This window comes from Geotrypetes seraphini, chromosome 5 (assembly GCF_902459505.1).
Source record: "Geotrypetes seraphini chromosome 5, aGeoSer1.1, whole genome shotgun sequence".
In the NCBI taxonomy this organism is placed as follows: Eukaryota; Metazoa; Chordata; class Amphibia; order Gymnophiona; family Dermophiidae; genus Geotrypetes; species Geotrypetes seraphini.
This window is the reverse complement of record NC_047088.1, coordinates 199,758,335-199,778,449: the sequence shown is the minus strand read 5'-3', so window position 1 is coordinate 199,778,449 and position 20,115 is coordinate 199,758,335. Positions and strand designations below refer to the sequence as shown.

The following is a 20,115-nucleotide window of genomic DNA, read 5'->3' as shown; positions in this document are numbered from 1 at the left end:
GGGCAATTGTGAAAAATGCTGCACATGATCCATGGGATCATAGAGGGAGAAATGTTAGATGTGGCAGTAGAGGGAGTGGGTGAGATGCACTCTGGATTAGAGAATGATAAGGTGGTTGTTACCCGCGGCTAGCCGCGGGTAGCCCGCCAAAACGGTGACCAAAAAAAAGGTCACCGCGAGATCAGGGACAAGGCCATTCACCGCCCCGTGGAGCAGTGAATGGTTAGACGGGGCGGTGTACAAGCCTGAACACGCGGTGAACAAGCATTCGATCCGGCAGCCCACTCTCTCCCACTGGCCGGCCGGCCATGCATCTCCCTCCCTCCCTCCCTCCTTTTCCCTTAACTTTTCTTGTTGAAACTAGTGATTTCCATAAGGCTATGAGCTGTATTACAGCCGGAGCCATGAAGTTGCATTGCGTTGCCTGCTGGAAAAGTCTCCTCTGATTCAACTTCCTGTTTCCGGTTGCATCGGAGGAGATTTTTCTAGCAGGCAACCTGACGCGACTTCAAGGCTCCGGCTGTAATACAGCCCATAGCCTTTTGGAAATCGCCAGTTTCAACAAGAAAAGTTAAGGGAAAAGGAGGGAGAGAGGGAAATGCACGGCTGGCCGGCGGGAGGGAGCTGCTGGACCGCATGAAGGATGCTGGGGGTGGGGAGATGGAGAGGAGAAGACGCTGAAGATGGGGATGGGGACGAGGCGGTGAAAGGGACAGCGGGGACGGTGACAGGGCGGTGAAGGGGACGGCAGAGACGGGGCGGGGCAGTGAAGGGGACGGCGGGGATGGGGCGGTGAAGAGGATGGTGGTCCAGGGACGGGGCGGTGACAGGGACAGAATTTTTCCCCGTGTCATTCTCTACTCTGGATCTCTCTCTCTCTTTCCCCACACCCTGTACCAGGGGGAGGGGATCATAGAATGGTGAGATGATGAAGGTAGGGAGATGGGCAAAGGGGAAATACTAGAAAGAGATGTATAGGAGACATAGAGAAGGGAGATGCTGAACATGGGGAACAATACATATGCAAATATAGAAGATGGATGGTGAGCATGGAGAAAGAAGAAATGTCAAATGGTCAGGAGACCCTGGCAAGTGAGTTAAGAGAAGATAAAAGAAAACAGAGACCAGCACCCGAGACCAACATGATTTGAAAAATATAATTAGACATCAAAAGGTAGAATAAAATAATTTTATTTTCTATTTTGTGATTAGAATATATCAGATTTGAAATATGTATCCTGCTAGAGCTGGTGTTAGACATAACTGGGGACTGCAAAGCCCCAGGCCATGCTTCTTTAGCTTCCAGCTGGTTTAGGTCTCTCTCTGACCAGGGGGCAGTTGCTCTAGTTGCCCTAACACTATTCCTGTCATGTGTGTCTGCGGTATTCTGTTAGCATGATTGTTCTGTGTAGCATTCTGTAATAATTTGGCTTATTCAGTTTTCTCAATATGGGGTTGTCATAAAAAATGCCAATAGTCTGCAATGTATTTAAAATGTGGCTGCATTTGTAGTTTCAGTGAGAGCTAAAATGTGACAACATATTTCTCCAGTATTGCTTGGTTTATATTGATTGCCGGCAGCAACCAGAATGATCTTTATGGCTCTGCTTATAGATTTTTAGAGCTAACAGGGAAAGGACTCAGACTAGCCTAAAAGAAATTACAGATACATGTTCTGGGTCCAGTCAGATAATCATCTGTACCTGTAAGGCTATTCTTATGTTTTCTTATGTCTGCTTGCAAAGAAATGAAACTTACCTCTATGTTTAAACAGGTTTTAGCTCATATGGACCCAGTTCTCTGGAATAAGGTTACCTCAGTGCAGTGGCTCAGCCAGACCTGACATTTTGGATGGGCCCAGAGCCAATATGGATGGGCACTTAGGGGCTCATTTTTGAAAAATGCAGATGTCCAAAAAAACCAGCATAAACCTGCACTTGGACATCCTAATCACTGGGACGTCCAAGTGCCGCTTTGCAAAACTGTTTTTCTGGATGTCTTGCGAGTTGTCCCAGCCACTATGCATCAAAAACAAAAGGAAGCCGGAAGGATAAGCTTTTGATTTTGATTTTGTTTGCATGGTTGTTATATATTTATAATGAATTTTGCTTCTTAACTATGAGCACGATTTGTATAGCACGTTGTTGTTCTTCTTAGGCACTGCACACTGCAAACAAAATCAAAATCAAAAGCTTATCCTTCCGACTTCCTGATGTAGCATAGTGAAACACAGACTGTGTTGGAGCCGTGAACTGACCTTTTCAGATAAGTTGTCTACTGTTAAATATCTTTTGTAGAGTCATAATATCTGCTACTCCAGCAGAAGCAAGATTTCTCACTCCATGTATTGTGTTTTGATTAAAATCCAAGCACCTTTCCAGTGACGTTGTACTGCTGCTGTGGCGCCTTGCTGAAGAGCTTATGAGCACATTTAAATATTTAAATGCCTTTAATTGTTATTTGATGATATCAATTTGAGAGACTCGCCCAGTATTGATGAGAGAGTTTTTTTTGTTATTTTGATACGTCCATCTTTAGCATTAACTTTTAAAATTCAACTTACTTCCATTTTTCTGCTTTCTTCTCAAAATCTACTTTTCCATTCATTCCTTTCCCATCTATCCATGTATACCATCTCCTCCATCTTTCTTCTTCCCTATTCCCATCTATCCATAAGGAGCATTTCTTCTTATCTCTTCCCTATTGTACCCATTGCTGTGCACCATCTCCTCCCTTTGTCTCCCCTTCCCCTCCATCCCTATGTGCCATCTCATCTCTCTCCCATGGTCAGACATCTGTCTTCCCCCTTCCCCCTCACATGGCCTGGCATCTCTCTCCTCTCCCATTGTCTGGCATCTCTCTCTCCTTCCCTCCCTCTTCCCGAGTTCTAACATCTCTACCCTATCCTTTCTGCGGTCTAGTTTCTCTCTCTCTCCTCCTTCCTTTCCATTCTGTGGTCTGGCATCTCTCTCTCTCTCCTTCCCATTCCAGTGGTCTGACATCTCTCCCTTCTTTGGGTCATCTCTCCTCCCTCCCAGTGTAACATTTCTCTCTCCCTCCTCTCCTCCATTATCATGTCCAACAATTCTCCCTTTTCCCCCATATACATCATCTTTCTTTCCCTCTAATGCCACACACCTATGTCCAACAATTCTCCATTCCTTTTCCCTCCCCCACCAGCAGCATTTCTTTCTCTCCCTTCCCACTACTCCACCTGTGCAGCATCTCTCTTTTCCTCCTTTCCTAACCCCCACCCACGTGCATTTGTCCTTCCCAACCCTGTCCCAGTACATGCAGTATCTGTCTTTCCCAACCCCCTGAGCATCTGTGCTCCCTGCCTTCCCAACTCCCTACCCCCTGCACCCAGCCTCTCCCAGTCAGGCTCTGCACCCAGCCCCCTCCCCCCACTGTCAGACTCTTCACCCATCCACCCTTCCTCCCTCCCTCGCTTTCTCTGCACCCTGCCCCGTGCTCCTACCTCCTCTGGTCTGATGGTACAGAAGTTCAATGGGCAGGAGCAAGCTGCCGCTGAGTGGCAATGAGCAGGAGCCAATCAAAGAAGCCACTGAACACTGAGCAGGAGCAAAGCATGCTCCTGCTCATTGCCGCTCAGCGGCAGAAGAAACCAGCCACGACCGACCAGGTTAGCAGCGGGCAGGAGTATGGAATGCATGCTCCTGCCTGCTGCACCTCTGGACCACCAGGTATAAAAGTGACCTCCCCCGTTCCGACGCCTATGCATCATGTCATCCTTCGTTTTTATCATGCAGCAGCATCAACATGAGATTCAAAGCTTTCCTTCTCTTCTCCACAAAGGCTTTGAATCTCATGTTGATGCTGCTGCATGATAAAACGAAGGATGACATGATGGAAAGTGCAATGAAAACTGAAGCAGTCGTAGCTCCTGAGAATGCTTGTTTAGCGAAACATAGTACACTATGTTGGGCCGGCTGAATGGAATCTATGTAGAAGATCTAAATCGGTGGTGGAAAAACCAGGATATCATCATTTGCAGCTAAGACTGTCTAAATTTCAGCTCTAATGTGGGATATAGCAGATAAATCAAGACTTTGAGAGAACTGGTAGTGGCATTTTGAAAGGAGCAGTGGCTGAAAGAGTTTGAATCCATTCCAGGTTTTCTGTCTCATCAGGGGTTTTTTCCTCCTTTGAGTTTCTATGAGGAGTAGGTGAAAGTGTTTAGGTGAACAGTGTGGTTTATTTAAATGATATGTATAAATGTGTGTTGCTCATAAATATAAATATTAATAGTTTGTTAATAAAATATTTGGAAGTGGACTAACGGTTTCTTTTATATATTTTGTATTAGTAAAAGCAAATAAGCCATTTTAATTGGTTTAAAGCCCTGATTTGTATTGTTTGGAAAATGATAAAGGTATGGGGAAAGGGGTGCGTGCATGCGGTAGTGGGAATTGGGGGGGGGGGGGAGCAGAGAAGAGGGCAGGGGAGGGGTGCCCTCACTATGCCAAGAGGGTTTTAGTGATAACTACTTAAATGCTTGGAAACGGGCAAATGCTGCTTCTATAAAGATTAGCATCCTCAGCCATCCCTATGGCAGATACCACCATTGGTCAATTAAGGGTTACAGCCACACAATAATACCCCTGATCCCTCCGTGCATTTTTTCCTGCTGTTATGTCAAACTGCTTTTTTTTTTTTTGTCATGCACACTGCAGCACTATATGAATTATATATGACTTAGAAGAGCAATGGGTTAAAATATAAGTTGAAGGAATTATTTATTATTCCGTTTAGCAGTCTGCTACTCTTGGTGGGGAATGCAATACACAATAAAATACTTAAAATCAAATTAATATACAAGATGGAAGCCAAACATGATAAAAATACTTTCAACCAAACTAAAACATTCCAATATTCAAAGCTTGTCCATGTATCAAAATAGCTGAAAATAGGCTGTCAGAAAAAAATTCCTCCAAATGATAGCCAAAAACCCAGTGAAAAAGACTGTTTAAATGTTTCAGTGCTCCTAACTGCTCTCAACCAAATGGCAATGAGTTTCCGCTGGCAAGACAACCTATATTTTCTTCCATGACTGATGTAATATTGTTAATTGTCATGACTAATGTATAAAGCTTTTGTGGTTTAAGTTGGAAAGGTCAGCCAGCTAAGGGTGAAACATGTTAGTACATATTTTTAGTTGTTCATTTCCCAGGTCTTCAGGCATAGCAATGAGCCCAGTTGAACAAAATCGATCACAAATGGTGTGGGTTGGACTTAGGTGATGTTACAAGATGTTGCACCCTCTGTCTCCCAGTCCCGTTCTTTGAGGTGGGATACTGGGTGGTTCCTAAGAGCAAATATTTGCGTGCCTTGAAGCAGTAGTCTAGCAACTGTTAACGGTGGTGGTGGGGGGGGAAGCCCTGGGGCTCTACTGTTATTTGCTGGTTCTTTAATTTTGATTGTCAATGATAGTACAGTGACTGGCTGTAGTGGTGGGATGAGCAGCAGAAGCATTACTGCTGGTCTGTTGCAGAGAGACCAGATAAATCAACCCAGCTGGCAGGCATTGCAGAGAGGAAGGCTGTTCGCAACTTTAACATGTGCCTGAGTAGTCAGATCAGGGAGAACAGAGTGTGGATAAAACGAAAACATCCCCTTAGGGCTACTTGCCGAGCTGAACCCATGTTAGCACATCAGTGTAAGTTGAACGCTTCTTCCTTCCTCGTACAGGTTGTAATCGAAATTGTGCTGGTGCTATTTACAAAACTGTAAACTGTAATTATGTTCATTTTGCACTAATGCAAGGTACAAGTCACAAAGCCAAGCAATAAGTGGATCTTTATTTGCTAGAAAAGGCGCTTATCTCCAAATGACACTGGCTTTATGCTTGTACTTACTTGTAATGTTTAGCACTTTAGAGATTAATTACGCAATTTTGCATTAGCAGCTGCGTTGATTCAGTGCATTTTACAGGTTGGTTTTTGAGAGTTGGCGCTCCTCCAGATTTCACCTTCAGATGTGACGAGTGTACTTTTAAAACCAGTGGTGGCATGAATGGATAGATTCTCTTCACATTTTGTTGTGGTACTCTGGGAGGAAAACCCCCCAGAAATTGAAGCTTTTATTTAACATATAGATGGTAAGTCTTTTATTTTTCTCTTCTAAATTTCATAATTATTTGATAATATTTAAGCAGCTGCATTAAAGAATAAGCATTAATTTATGGTTTGAAAGTAGTATTCCCAAAATGTAATCAGTTTCTGATTTTGGGTAATGACTGCAATACATTTGATGGGAAACGTACAGACCCCTATACTCAAGGATTAGTGATTCGGGGAAAATTGAAATTATGAAGCAAGGCACAGCAATCCTGCTTAAATAATGGATGACAAGTGCACATGAGAGACTGCATTTTACCGTTAGTATGCCAAGGATTTTTGTAACAGACGTATGCTATAAGCACAGCAGCAAGCTTTCCTATTCAAATGTGCTATTTGAAACAATAATTTTTTAAATAATCTACTTCTAGAAAGATTATTCACCAAAATACCAAGGCAATAACTGATTCTACATGTTCCTTATAGCCCTGAGGCCTGTGTTATGGGGAAAAGGCTATCTCCTTTGCAAAACAAACAGAACCCAAGGCTGTTGGTAAAGTAGGGCACTGACCCTCAATAAAACATAGAAGAGACACTGATAATTTCTAAAATACTTCATATGTTGATAATAAGGACATTTGCTAACACTGCTAGCCAACTGTTTCGCTCTTAAAGCTGGTGCAGATGTAAATCTGTTTAGAAATAATTATGAACAGGCGCAGCTGTTTTCCGCTTTATTCCCAGAGGCATCCCAACCACAGTGTCTAGCATTTTCAGGAGAACTTAACTTTGCTTCATGTTGTACCTTCTGAAAATGTTTTTGCTCAGATAATGGAACACAGAAAAGCTAGTTTTCTGTGTAAGCTTCAGCAGGGCCCCTGTTAAAGCATCTTTAAAATTAATACTAGTAATTTATAGTTTGGAAATGGATGTAAGAAAGGTTCCGAAGTACAAAAAGCACAAACAGCGTGGCTGTATTTCTTTTCACTAAATAATATAAGGCGGATAAGAACAGGCTGAATATCTGGTCTAAAGGTAGCCATGTTCAGTTAACTTTAGATCTGCAACCTGGCCAAACAGCATTGAATGTCTGCACCAACTGTCCAAAGTTGGATTGTACTACAAAAGACCCTCAACCCTACCTATTTATTTAGGCTAAATTTTGACCAGGAAACAATTTGCCTAGATGAAGTATAGATAGTGTAGGGGAAGAGGCTGCCAAGTGGTTAAAGCTACAGCCTCACCACCCTGCAGTTGTGGGTTTCAAACCCACACTTCTCCTTGTGACCCTGGGCAAGTCACTTAATCCTCCCATTACCCCAGGTACATTAGATAGATTGTGAACCCAACAAGACATACAGGGAAAATGCTTGAGTACCTAAATAAATTCATGTGAACCATTCTGAGCTTCCCTGGTAGAGCAGTGTAGAAAATTGAATAAATAAATGGTCACTGGGTTAGAATTTTAAACAGGGTTTGTCCAGCTAACTCCTAAAATTAGCCAAACTCTGAAAATCGACACCCTTGCTAATATTGTTGAGGCAAATTTAATAAAGTTTCACCCATTTCCCCCCAACTTCAGTAAAGGTTGCCAAAATTTGGCCTCCCAAAGTTGGGAGCAGATCCCAGATCAGTGCCCCAAAGAATTAGTTAATGGGCTCCAATGATTTAATTATTTGTGCTAAACTAACACTTAATTGGCACTAATTATGATTTGGGTGCCGATCTGGCTATGCGCTATTTTGTGTGAGGGAAATGGGCAAATTATAAGGGTCTTTACATAAAATGTGTTCAGTGCTACAGTAGATCAGGGATTTGCAACCAATTTGCTTACAACAAACTTGAGCACCAAATTTGACACTCAATGCTGTTCTATAAAGAGTGCTCATCTTGAAGTGCCCTTTATAGAATAGTGTTGAGCAGTGGCATAGCTAGGAAGATTGCCGCCCAAGATGGTGGCACCTGGTATCGCCACGCAGTGCACCTCCCCCCCTCTTCCTCACCACTTGAGCATCCCCTCTACCTGTCCCCTGCATACCTCTTGAAATGTTCAGCGGTGCGAGCAGCATTTTTCCACCTGCTGCTCTTGCCAGCCTTGGCTTCCTTCTGATGTCACTTCCTGGTTGTGCCATCAGGAAGTGGCGTGAGAAGGAAACCGAGGTCGGTGTGAGCAGCAGGTGGAAGATGCTGCTCGCACTGGCAAACGTTTCAAGAGGTACACAGGGGTGGAAAGAAGGAGAGGTGCCAGCACCCTTGTGAAGACAGTGCCTTGGGCCATCTGACCCCCCACTCTCCCCTTACTATGCTACTGGTGTTGAGTGCTGAACTTTATTGGTATCCAAATTAGGCATTGTTTATATATTCTGGCCCTTTATGTCTGCTGTTTTATGAGGAAAAACAGTACATGCAACCAGGTGATGTTCAATTGGTAACCCCAAAGGAGCAGGTTACGCCTCCTTCTATAGATCAATTGAATAAGACTCTGTATATTATTGCCTCTTGGAGGAGGAGGAGCACTTTGGTTTTGAACAGGTCCAATACTGAAGTTTTGTAGATCATTGGTCATTGGGTACAGTTATCAGCGCAGACTATCATCAAGACATATTATCTTACCACTAACCTAGTTACTAGTTTTGTAGATCATTGGTCATTGGGTACAGTTATCAGCGCAGACTATCATCAAGACATATTATCTTACCACTAACCTAGTTACTAGTTTTGTAGATCATTGGTCATTGGGTACAGTTATCAGCGCAGACTATCATCAAGACATATTATCTTACCACTAACCTAGTTACTAGTTTTGTAGATCATTGGTCATTGGGTACAGTTATCAGCGCAGACTATCATCAAGACATATTATCTTACCACTAACCTAGTTACTAGTTTTGTAGATCATTGGTCATTGGGTACAGTTATCAGCGCAGACTATCATCAAGACATATTATCTTACCACTAACCTAGTTACTAGTTTTGTAGATCATTGGTCATTGGGTACAGTTATCAGCGCAGACTATCATCAAGACATATTATCTTACCACTAACCTAGTTACTAGTTTTGTAGATCATTGGTCATTGGGTACAGTTATCAGCGCAGACTATCATCAAGACATATTATCTTACCACTAACCTAGTTACTAGTTTTGTAGATCATTGGTCATTGGGTACAGTTATCAGCGCAGACTATCATCAAGACATATTATCTTACCACTAACCTAGTTACTAGTTTTGTAGATCATTGGTCATTGGGTACAGTTATCAGCGCAGACTATCATCAAGACATATTATCTTACCACTAACCTAGTTACTAGTTTTGTAGATCATTGGTCATTGGGTACAGTTATCAGCGCAGACTATCATCAAGACATATTATCTTACCACTAACCTAGTTACTAGTTTTGTAGATCATTGGTCATTGGGTACAGTTATCAGCGCAGACTATCATCAAGACATATTATCTTACCACTAACCTAGTTACTAGTTTTGTAGATCATTGGTCATTGGGTACAGTTATCAGCGCAGACTATCATCAAGACATATTATCTTACCACTAACCTAGTTACTAGTTTTGTAGATCATTGGTCATTGGGTACAGTTATCAGCGCAGACTATCATCAAGACATATTATCTTACCACTAACCTAGTTACTAGTTTTGTAGATCATTGGTCATTGGGTACAGTTATCAGCGCAGACTATCATCAAGACATATTATCTTACCACTAACCTAGTTACTAGTTTTGTAGATCATTGGTCATTGGGTACAGTTATCAGCGCAGACTATCATCAAGACATATTATCTTACCACTAACCTAGTTACTAATAACTCATCTTAACAGTAGCTCTTGTTGATAACTTCCCTCCTTATACAGAGTTTTTGGAGGTTCTAAAAAGTCAGAAATTTGGGAGTACAATTTGATTCATCTTTTGATTTTGATTCAGATGTATCTTTGGTGGTATGTCAAATGCATAGATTGCATCTTTCCTTGAATGTGCAAGTGCATTTTTAAAACTTAGAACCTGTATTCTGAAATAAATTCCCTAGCATTCTCATGCTGAATGCTCCTGAAAAAATTTAAATCATTATTGAAATTGCACTCCTTTATTGCTGCTTTGGAGCCAGGAGAATAGACCATTTCTCATTAAGTGTATCTGCACTTTTTAATTCGTGGCTTTGGTTGATGGTGAACACTTGTTTCTTGAATGATTGTCCTAGGTTCTTTCCTATTATGCTGTAAGAGGTCCTTTCTGATACTTTATGTGGATTTTATTCTGTTGGAAAGTGCTGTGTTCGGTATAAATCATAAACAGTAAGCCATGAGGAAAATTGATTTAAGGGTGGGGGAGAACATTATAATTTTTTATTGTATTTTCTATACTGTTCTCCCAGGGGAGCTCAGAACGGTTTACATGTATTTATTCAGGTACTCAAGCAGTTTTCCATGTCTATCCTGGCAGGCTCACAATCTGTCTAATGTACCTGGGCAATGGGGGGATGAAGTGACTTTCCAAGGGTCACAAGGAGCAGCGTAGGTTTGAACTCACAACCTCAGAGTGCTGAGGCTGTAGCTTTAACCATTGCGCCACACTCGGTCTTCATAAGGGCTGTAGAGTTGAAATTGGTGGTACCGGAGTCAGTCTGAAGCAATTTTGGGTAGACTCAGAATTAGAGTCAGTAAAAATGTACCAATTCTGACATCGGCTTCAAAATAAAACTTACAACATCATAATGTATGGTAAAGTTACTCTTTTATTCTTATACTGTACTAGTCTTATAGCCCGTTACATTAACGGGTGCTAGAATATATGTGTGTGTCTCTCTCTTTATTTCTTTCTCTCTCTCTCCTTAGCCGCTTTCTTTCTTTCTGTCTTTCTTTTTCCTTGGCTGTCCATCACCACCCCTTGCCTGCAACCCCCTGTCCATTCTCCCTTCCTTTTACCTCCCCTGTGTCCACCACCACCCCATCAGCACCTCTTTCCTTCTCCCCCTGTCCAGCAGTAGGCGTCCCTTCCTTTTTCTCCCCCCTCCTCCTTCTTATCCCTATGATACACTTACCTTGCTCTGCCCCTGATCAGAGGTTCCCGACAGCTGCCCAGTTGCACCCATTGGAAAAGTTCCCTCTGCCGCATCCCGCACCCCTCCTGACGTGACTCCCGCTGTCTTTCTTTCTGTCTGTCTCTGTCCCTGGCCCCCTTTGTCTGTCTGTCTTTCTGTGTATCTCCCTGCCCCTGTGTCTTTCTTCTTTTCTTTCTGTCTCCCTTCCTCCCTCTGTCTGTTTGTCCGAAGCAGCATTCCCTCCCCCTTCCATTTCCCTCCCCCCACACCAGTTCTCTGTGAAGCAGCATTAGCGTTTCCTCTACCCCCCTTTCCCTTCCCGCGGTCGCGACTACAAACGCGGTCCCGGGAAGGGAAGGGGGGGCGGCACTCGGGTCCCGGGCAGCGGAAAGTTGCTGGGCTCCTCGGTGGGGGCGCTGAGCGGCCGCGATCCCTCTCCTCCCAGCTGGAGGAACGGAGATCGGCGGCTACAGGCGGCTTTGTAGAAGAGGGGGTTAGTATATAAATAATACAGTGAGACAAGAGTACTCTGCAAAAAGTACGTTTGTCAGCAGAAGTTTGTATGTTATGCTATGCTGGCCGAGGTCAGCTCTCGTGGGACTTGCGAGAACTGACATCAGCTAATCAGTCAAGCAGTGAGGGGGCAAGCCAGATACCAAAGAGATCGCGGCTGCCCTGCACCACTGGAGATTCCCTGTCCGCTGTCCCGGGGTGGGGGGGGATGATTTACAATCACTACATAAGCTACCCTATATAACTAGGCCACACCCCATACATGGGTTTGTAAAACCCATGTATAGGCCGCGGCCTATATAGAGGGAAATATGGTCTTCATTTTCCATAGATTAGAGGAGTACGGTATAAATGACAGCTCAACGCCTCTGCCTTTACAATTTGAAATAATCTACCTGTTTACATTAGGACTGATATCAATTTCTAAGGATTTTGTAAAAATTTGAAAACTCTTATATGACTTGTAATATTCATGTTATGATTATGTTTTAATTATTGATTGCATTTGTATTTTCCTGTAGATTTTATGGCCTCTTTGAAAGCAAATCTCTTTGAACCTCTTTGCTATAATGCGATTAATAAGTTGCGTATTAGATTACATTAGATCTATAGAACAAGTATAAGACTTGTATGTGCAAAACAGGATGTATTCAGGCACCATATTAGTTCTAAAGTAGACAAAAACTAATAAACCTTGCTGTGTTTGGATGATCTAGTAACGTAGTAAATGCCAACAGATAAAGAATTGAATGGTCCATCCAGTCTTCCCATTAGTTACATGCATTATAAATTAATGATTCAATTAAATTGTCTTTTTTCTTTCATATTTTGGGCATAGACCAGGGGTAGGGAACTCCGGTCCTCAAGAGCCGTATTCCAGTCGGGTTTTCAGGATTTCCTCAATGAATATGCATTGAAAGCAGAGCATGCAAATAGATCTCATGCATATTCATTGGGGAAATCCTGAAAACCTGACTGGAATATGGCTCTCGAGGACCAGAGTTCCCTACCCTTGTCATAGACCATAAAGTCCACCCAGTACTGTCATTAGTTTCCATCTACTGGAGTTGCCATCGAAACTAACTCCATTCCATCCAACCATCTTGTCGTTTGCGGATACATACCATAAAGTCTGTCCACTAATGTCCTCATGTTCCAAGTTACTGAAGTTCCCATCAGTGTTCTCCCTAGCCCAGGGGTAGGGAACTCCAGTCCTCGAGAGCCATATTCCAGTTGGGTTTTCCCCAATGAATATGCATGAGATCTATTTGCATGCACTGCTTTCAATGCGTATTCATTGGGGAAATCCTGAAAACCCGACTGGAATCCGGCTCTCGAGGACCGGAGTTCCCTACCCTTGCCTAGCCCATCCCATAATGAATTGGCATATATGGGACACAGACCATGCAAGTTTGCTCAGTATCGGCCTTAGTTCTTCAATGTATACCATTCATTTTCTAATTAGAGATCTTCTGTGTTTATCTCACATTTTTAAAAATTCCATCACCATTTTCCTTTCCACTACCTCCCTTGAGAGGACATTCCAGGCATCCACCACCCTCTCTGTGTATAAGAATTTTGTAACGTTACTCCTAAGACTGCCTTCCCTCAACCTCCATTTAAGCCCTCTAGTTTTACCATTTTCCCTTCTCTGGAAGAGATTTGGTCTTTCAAGTATTTAAATGTCTATATCATATTTCCCCAGTCCCTCCTCTCCTCACATTCAGATCTTCCAGTCTCCTCATACTACTTTTGACGCAGACCCCCCCCTACCATTTCCGTCGCCTTCCTCTGGACCGCTTCAAGGCTTCTTATATCCTTCACCAGATACAACCTCGAAAACCGAACACAGGACTCCAAGTGTGGCCTCACCAACGACCTGTACGGGGGCATCAACACCTTCTTTTTTCTGCTGGTTATTCTTCTTTCTATACAGCCTAGCATCCTTCTGGCTATAGCCGCGGCTGCCTTATCATACCGTTTTATTTAATGTATGCACGGTTATTGCAAGATTCATGGCTGGTTCTATAAACAGCCAGTCCTCAGGTTCATGAAATTCAGTCATCATTTAGTTTTTCCAAGAAATTCTAGATGTGCAACCTTGCTGATGAACTTGTTTATGTCGAAACTGGATTATTTAAATACTATTATCACTTATGAGCTAATGATTTACATTCTGTGGCTCTGGAGGTGATAAATGCAGACATTAATTGCCAGCTGCGGTATCCCACTAGAACAGCCACCACGAGGCTTGCTTCCTTGCTGTATTGTGGTCCAGCCCTAATGAAGAGTTTCAGTAGCTTTGATTCTTTAATAGTTCTGCACAGGGAATTGACATTAAATCAAGACCTTTGGATCTGATGGGCTGAATTGTTGGTGTTCATGCTGAACATACGTAGATGAAAATGCATTTCACTAAACTAGCAATAGATTCTGCCACTGTTCAATGTTTTGTGTTCATTAAATGTGTGAATATGTTTCTGAGGTCAAGAAGAGCTTTATTCGGGGGACAGAGAGTCCCTGAAAAAGATGAGAAATAGAGCATTAGCAGAGAAGGGTATCCTACATAGTAATGTAACAAAATAAGTGCAAGACCTCAGAGTTTGATGCTCTGCAATTTGTTTGTTTCTTTGTTTCCCCAAGTCAAATGTGAATACATTTCTCTGGATATGTGAACCTTATACAAACTGTTGAAATCTTCAATCATTTTTTTGCAAACCTCACTCATGGTGGCGTGAGGTAACTTCTGATGAAACTCTAGCATTCAGCGTGTATAATGTCTGCTGTGGCAATTAAAATATTTCTGTGTCTGCTGTAGTTTGCATATCACACTCCAAGCGCAGAAGTATAGCAAAAGTTTCAACAATAAATTACTATTTTATAACGGGATTCTCAGATTGCCACTGGTGTAGCATAACACCTCGTGGCTGCAATCCTCATTAGTCCCGTATATCAATTAACAGTTTCTTTTCACTATTTACTTCACTATTTATTCTTCTAAAAACTTTATTTTATGAATTTCATAAATAGTTCAAACATAGCTTATATTGAAAGTTCCATCGCTGACTCTTCCCCCCTCGCTGATGCGTTTCATGTACTTCCATAGGGTCGGGGAAGACTCGGAATATAACATAAAGATTTACAATACCACCAAAAAATCCATTAAACATAAACCCTAACCACACACTCACATCTGTGTTAGGAATTCTTAGTATTACTGCTGCCTTTTGCAATGTATCGCCGTGAAGCCAAAGATGGCCGTGGCATCAAACTGCACTCTAAAGTGGAGAAAGCCCTCTGATGTCACCTATAGACCACCCAATCAACAACAATACATATCTGAATAAGGAAACTCCGTGGACTACACTGAAAAACAACCCTTAATCTGCTAAAGTCATCCACATTTCATGGTGTTTAGCTGAAATGTCCACCTAAGTTCCTTAATATTGAGAGTCATTGGTGATGCCTCACTTGGAGTATTGTGTTCAATTTTGGAGACCGTATCTGGTGCAGGATATAAGAAGACTTGAAGCGGTCCAGTGAAAGGCGACAAAGATTATAGGAGGTTTGAGCCAAAATATGTACAAGGAGAGGCTGGAAGACCTGATTATGTATACTCTAGAGCACAGTTCTTCAACCGCCGGTCCGCGGACCAGTGCCGGTCCACAAAAAAATCTTGCCGGTCCGCGAAGGATTCAGACCCCGCCGCAGCAAAAGGTGCCAGCGTAAGCTGACGTGCAACTTCCTGTTTCCGTCGCTATGCCGGCACTCCTGCCTGCCACCACCGACTTCTCCGCTCCCCCAGAAAAGCAGCGGCAGGTCTGTGTGCTTTTAACTTCGGCACACAGCTGCCCGTAGGCAGTATTGTAGCGCGGTTTCATGAGGCAGCCTCGGAGCCTTTGGTAGGCCGGCCCACATCACATCATCGAAGCGGGCCGGCCTACCAAAGGCCCCGAGGCTGCCTCATGAAACCGCGCTAAAATACTGCCTAGGGGCAGCTGTGTGCCGAAGTTAAAAGCACACAGAGCTGCCGTTAGCCTACAAAGAGGAAACATTTGCTGGAGAGGGAAGGAGGGAAGGGAGTAGGGGTGCTTCTGGACAAGGGAGGGGAAGGGGCTACTGCTGGCAGGGGAGAAGGGAAAGGGAAGAGAGTTACTGTTGGATAAGGGGAGGAAGAAAGGGAGAAGGTACTGCTGGACAGGGGAGGAGGAACATTGGAAGGAAACAGCTGGCAGGGAGATTAGAGGAGGGGAAGGAGTCAGGATGGAATGGAGAGATCATATGAGGGAAAGAGGAGAGACAGAGGAATGAAAAGGTAGAGAGAGATTGATGCTGGGAAGGGGGGTCAGATGAAAAATAAGGAAAGAGGGACAAAGATGCTAGATCTGGTGTAGGAGAGAGGGGCATAGAAAGAACGCAGATACCATATGGGAGGGGGAGGGGTAGAGGGCAGACAGTGGATGGAAGAGGCAGATGCTGGATGGAAGAGACAGAGGGCAGACGCTGGATGGAAGAGAGTGAAAAAACGATGAAAGCAGAAACCAGAGACGACAAAAGGTAGAAAAAATAATTTTATTTCTATCTTGTGATTAGAATATATCAGATTTAAAATATGTATCCTGCTAGAGCTGGTGTTAGACATAACTGGGGAGTGCAAAGCCCAGGCAGTGCGTCTTTAGCTTCCAGCTGGCTTAGGGCTCTCTCTGACCAGGAGGCAGTTGCCCTAGTTGCACTCCCCCTAACACCATTCCTGCCATGTGTGACTGCGGTATTCTGTAATAATTTGGCTTATTCAGTTTTCTTGATAGTAGAGGGGATATATGTGAAGGGGAGGGGAGACGGGGGTTTTGTTGATCTTTGCCCTGTATTATTATAAAATGACAATTGTACAGAATATTGTTCCTCTTTATACTTTAATAAAATATGTTCAATATAAAATCATAACTATTTGAGGCTTGTGCGGATGGGATCAGATGGTTAACGGGACCGAGCTCGCGGGGACAGGGCGGCATTGGGGTTTTTAAAAATTTCAGTCTTATTAGTTTGCCGGTCCACAAAATAATTATTTTATTTCCACCGGTCCATAGGTGTAAAAAGGTTGAAGAACACTGCTCTAGAGGACAGGAGGGACAGGGGAGATATCATACAAATGTTTAAATACTTAAAAGGTATTAATGTAGAACCAAATCTTTTCCAGAGAAAGGAAAATGATAATACTAGAGGACATACATTGAGGTTGAGGGGTGGTAGCCTTAGGAGTAATATTAGGAAATTATTTTTCACGGAGAGAGTAGTGGATGCCTGGAATGTCCTCCTAAGGAAGATGGTGGAGAAGAAAACAGGGACAGAATTCAAAAGAGCGTGGGACGAACACAGAGGGTTTCTAATCAGAAAATGAAGGGTATAATTGGAAGAACTAAGGCCAGTACTAGTCAGATTTGAACGGTTTGTGTCCTGTATATGGCTATTCGGCTTAGGATAGGCTGGGGAGGGCTTTGATGGGAACTCTAGTAATTTGGGATAGTTGGAACCAAGCACATTATTGGGCAGACCTTTGTGGTCTATAACCCAGAAATATCAATGGAAAAAGACAGTTGAACTTAATCATGGATTTGTAATGCATGTACCTATTGGGCAGACTGGTTGGGCCATTTACTATGTTACTTGGGACCTGGGTTGGCCACTGTGGGAAACAGGATTCTGGGCTTGATAGACCTTCGGTCTGTCCCAGTACAGCAATTCTTATGTTCTTATGAAATTGCAAAGGGGTATGTACATGAATGCAGTAGGGGCCAGATTCTATAAAAGATGCCTACCCATGCCTAACTTTTAAGCGCTGGTCCATGCAGTTCACACCTATTCTCCACCCCTAACCACACACAACTTTTAATTGATTGTTTCCTGCAGAAAGGTACCGGGGAAGGGAGCCCTCCTGCTGGAATTTCAGTAAATTTACAACAAATGTACAGCTAAGGCAAGAGGCCTTGTGCTGGACATGTGAATTGCTTAAAAAAAATAAATAAAAAAGAGGAAATAAAAATGAAAAGGCATTTTCCAAAGCTGAGCAGGAAACAGAAAGACTTCCCTACCTGCCCTGTCCCTACCTGTCTGCTAGCCACTAGGCACTGCCCTGTGCCCTGTCCCGGCCTACCACTAGACCACAAGAGGAGAGACAGGGTACAGAGCCTGGCAGGAAGGGGGTATAGGGTGCAGAGCCTGGCAAAGAGTGTGGGGTTGGGTGCAGAGCCAAGCAGGGAGAATTTGGTTCCGAATGTTTTTTTTTCTTGTTTTCCTCCTCTAAATCTAGGGTGCGTCTTATGTCAGGCGTATCTTATGTAGCGAAAAATACAGTAGGTGACCTCGTCTAATCCCTTCAGTGAAGAGTTGCTCAATAGAAGCTCTTTTCTAAAACCTGGACATCCTGGGTAACAGGTCTTTTATGACATCCATTTTTTGGATATAGAAGGTCATTCCACTTCTGAAATGGGAAATAAGGGCCTGATTCTCAAAAACGCATGTCCTGATGGCAGGCGGCGGTATACATCCTATCTCCATTAGGCAGCCAATCGGGATGCACGTTAAAAAATAAAATAAAATAAACCTCCCTAAGGCAGGATGCCCACATTCTAGGCCTCTGGAGTACGTCTACAGAGATGCATAGTGATACCTAAGCACATCCAAGGTGGGGCGTGGGCATGGCTTCACCCAGAAGTGGCCTTGGGTAGGCTTAAGCGGTGGTATGCGTCCCTATAGATGCCTGAAATGTAGGCCTGCAAAATTCTAGTCTACATTTCAGGTGTCTGTCCGGGAATGTAGGCATGATTCTGCATAGGACACCAGTGCGTGATGGACACGCGATCATCAGCCGTTTCGTAGGCGGCCGCTGATACCATTGTCCTATATAGAATCAGGCCCTAAAAGTCTATTTTATGGGCTTGCTCAGAATACGTTCCTTTGCCATTTAGACATTCTTAAGTTTTAAATATCCATGTCTGTGCCTGATACACATCTAAGTGCCATATGTGGACATCCAAATGTGAATGGCACATTTAAAATAAACACTTTAAACTCCTGAGTAAAAATAGGGTACAAATTTAGGAGTCTAAATATAGGTGCTCAGCATTTTTTTATATCAAGCCCTTTATTTCTTACATTTTATAGTACATTTTAAAAATATATATTCTAGTAACTTCTGGAAATGTTCTATTAACATTTTAAAAAATCTTTTATCAATAGTGGGGAAACAATTGACCTCGGAAACGCAGAGAAAGAGAGAAACTAGAAATCAGCAGGAGACAGCCTGCACAGTGTGCCAGTGAAGGCAGACTGCTGAGTTCATACAGGAGCGGAAAAGCGGCATTCCCCCAGCTCACACTGAGCACTGCACACTTCAGAGCTTTGTATTAGGACTTGACTGTACCTTAATATAGATCAGGGTCTTTAATATTAATACTCTGAAAGTCTGGAGACCTCAAAATTGCCTAGTCAGAGTGTCAATTTTTATGAGATGTCATTGACATTGCACTGTTGTATTACTATGCTCTTCTACAACAGAAAGGAAGAAAGTGGCCTTTTTATTGCAAGGGGATAGAAACATAGAAACATAGAGTATGATGGCAGAAAAGGGCCGTCGGCCCAACAAGTCTGCCCACTCAAAGAACCCTCCCTCAACAAGAACCCTCCTTCTAAGCATTTCCCCGGAGCGAACCCACATGTTTATCCCGTCGTCCCTTGAAGTCGAGTGCGTTACTGGCCTCAACTACCTGACGTGGAAGACCATTCCATCGATCAGTCACCCTTTCCATGAAGAAGTATTTTCTGATATCACCATGAAATCTCTCACCCTTGAGTTTGAGCGGATGCCCTCTTGTTGCCGTGAGACCCGTAATGAAAAAAATATCTTCCTCCACCTCAATATGGCCCGTGAGATATTTGAATGTCTCTATCATGTCTCCCCTTTCTCTGCGTTTTTTGAGAGAATATAACTGCAGCCTGCTTAGACGTTCTTCATATGGGAGATCCTTAAGTCCTGAGACCATCTTGGTGGCCATTCGCTGAACCGACTCCATTCTTTTCACATCCATTTGATAATGTGGCCTACAAAACTGAACACAGTACTCCAGATGAGGTCTCACCATGGACCTGTACAACGGCATTATAACTTCAGGCTTTCAGCTGATAAAACTTCTTCGGATGCAACTCAGCATTTGTCTAGCCTTGGCTGAAGCTTTCTCCATCAGATTTGCAGTTTTCATATCTTCACTAATGATTACACCCAGGTCCTGTTCTTCGACAGTTCTTGTTAAGTTTTCACCATTCAGGGTGTATGTTCTGCAGGGGTTACCTCTACCAAGGTGCATAACCTTACACTTTTTGGCATTAAAACTCAGTTGCCAAGTATTAGACCATTGTTCCAGTAAACGTAGGTCCTGCCTCATAGTGTCGGGCACAGTTGCGCTGTCAGGCTCAGT

The 20,115-nt window shown here is 43.2% G+C and overlaps 1 protein-coding gene across 7 annotated transcripts in view; it reads left to right on the top strand.

Moving 5' to 3' along the window:
• RAPGEF4 (Rap guanine nucleotide exchange factor 4) overlaps positions 1-20,115 on the top strand; it is a 251,957-nt gene that overhangs the window by 60,996 nt on the left and 170,846 nt on the right. The window contains exon 1 of one of the 7 annotated variants that reach the window (XM_033947098.1): positions 5,559-5,677. The exons of the other annotated variants lie outside the window; for them this stretch is intronic. The gene's annotated coding sequence lies outside the window, so the exon portion shown is untranslated. Of the gene's footprint in view, positions 1-5,558; positions 5,678-20,115 lie in introns of those variants that run through there. 7 annotated transcript variants of the gene reach the window in all.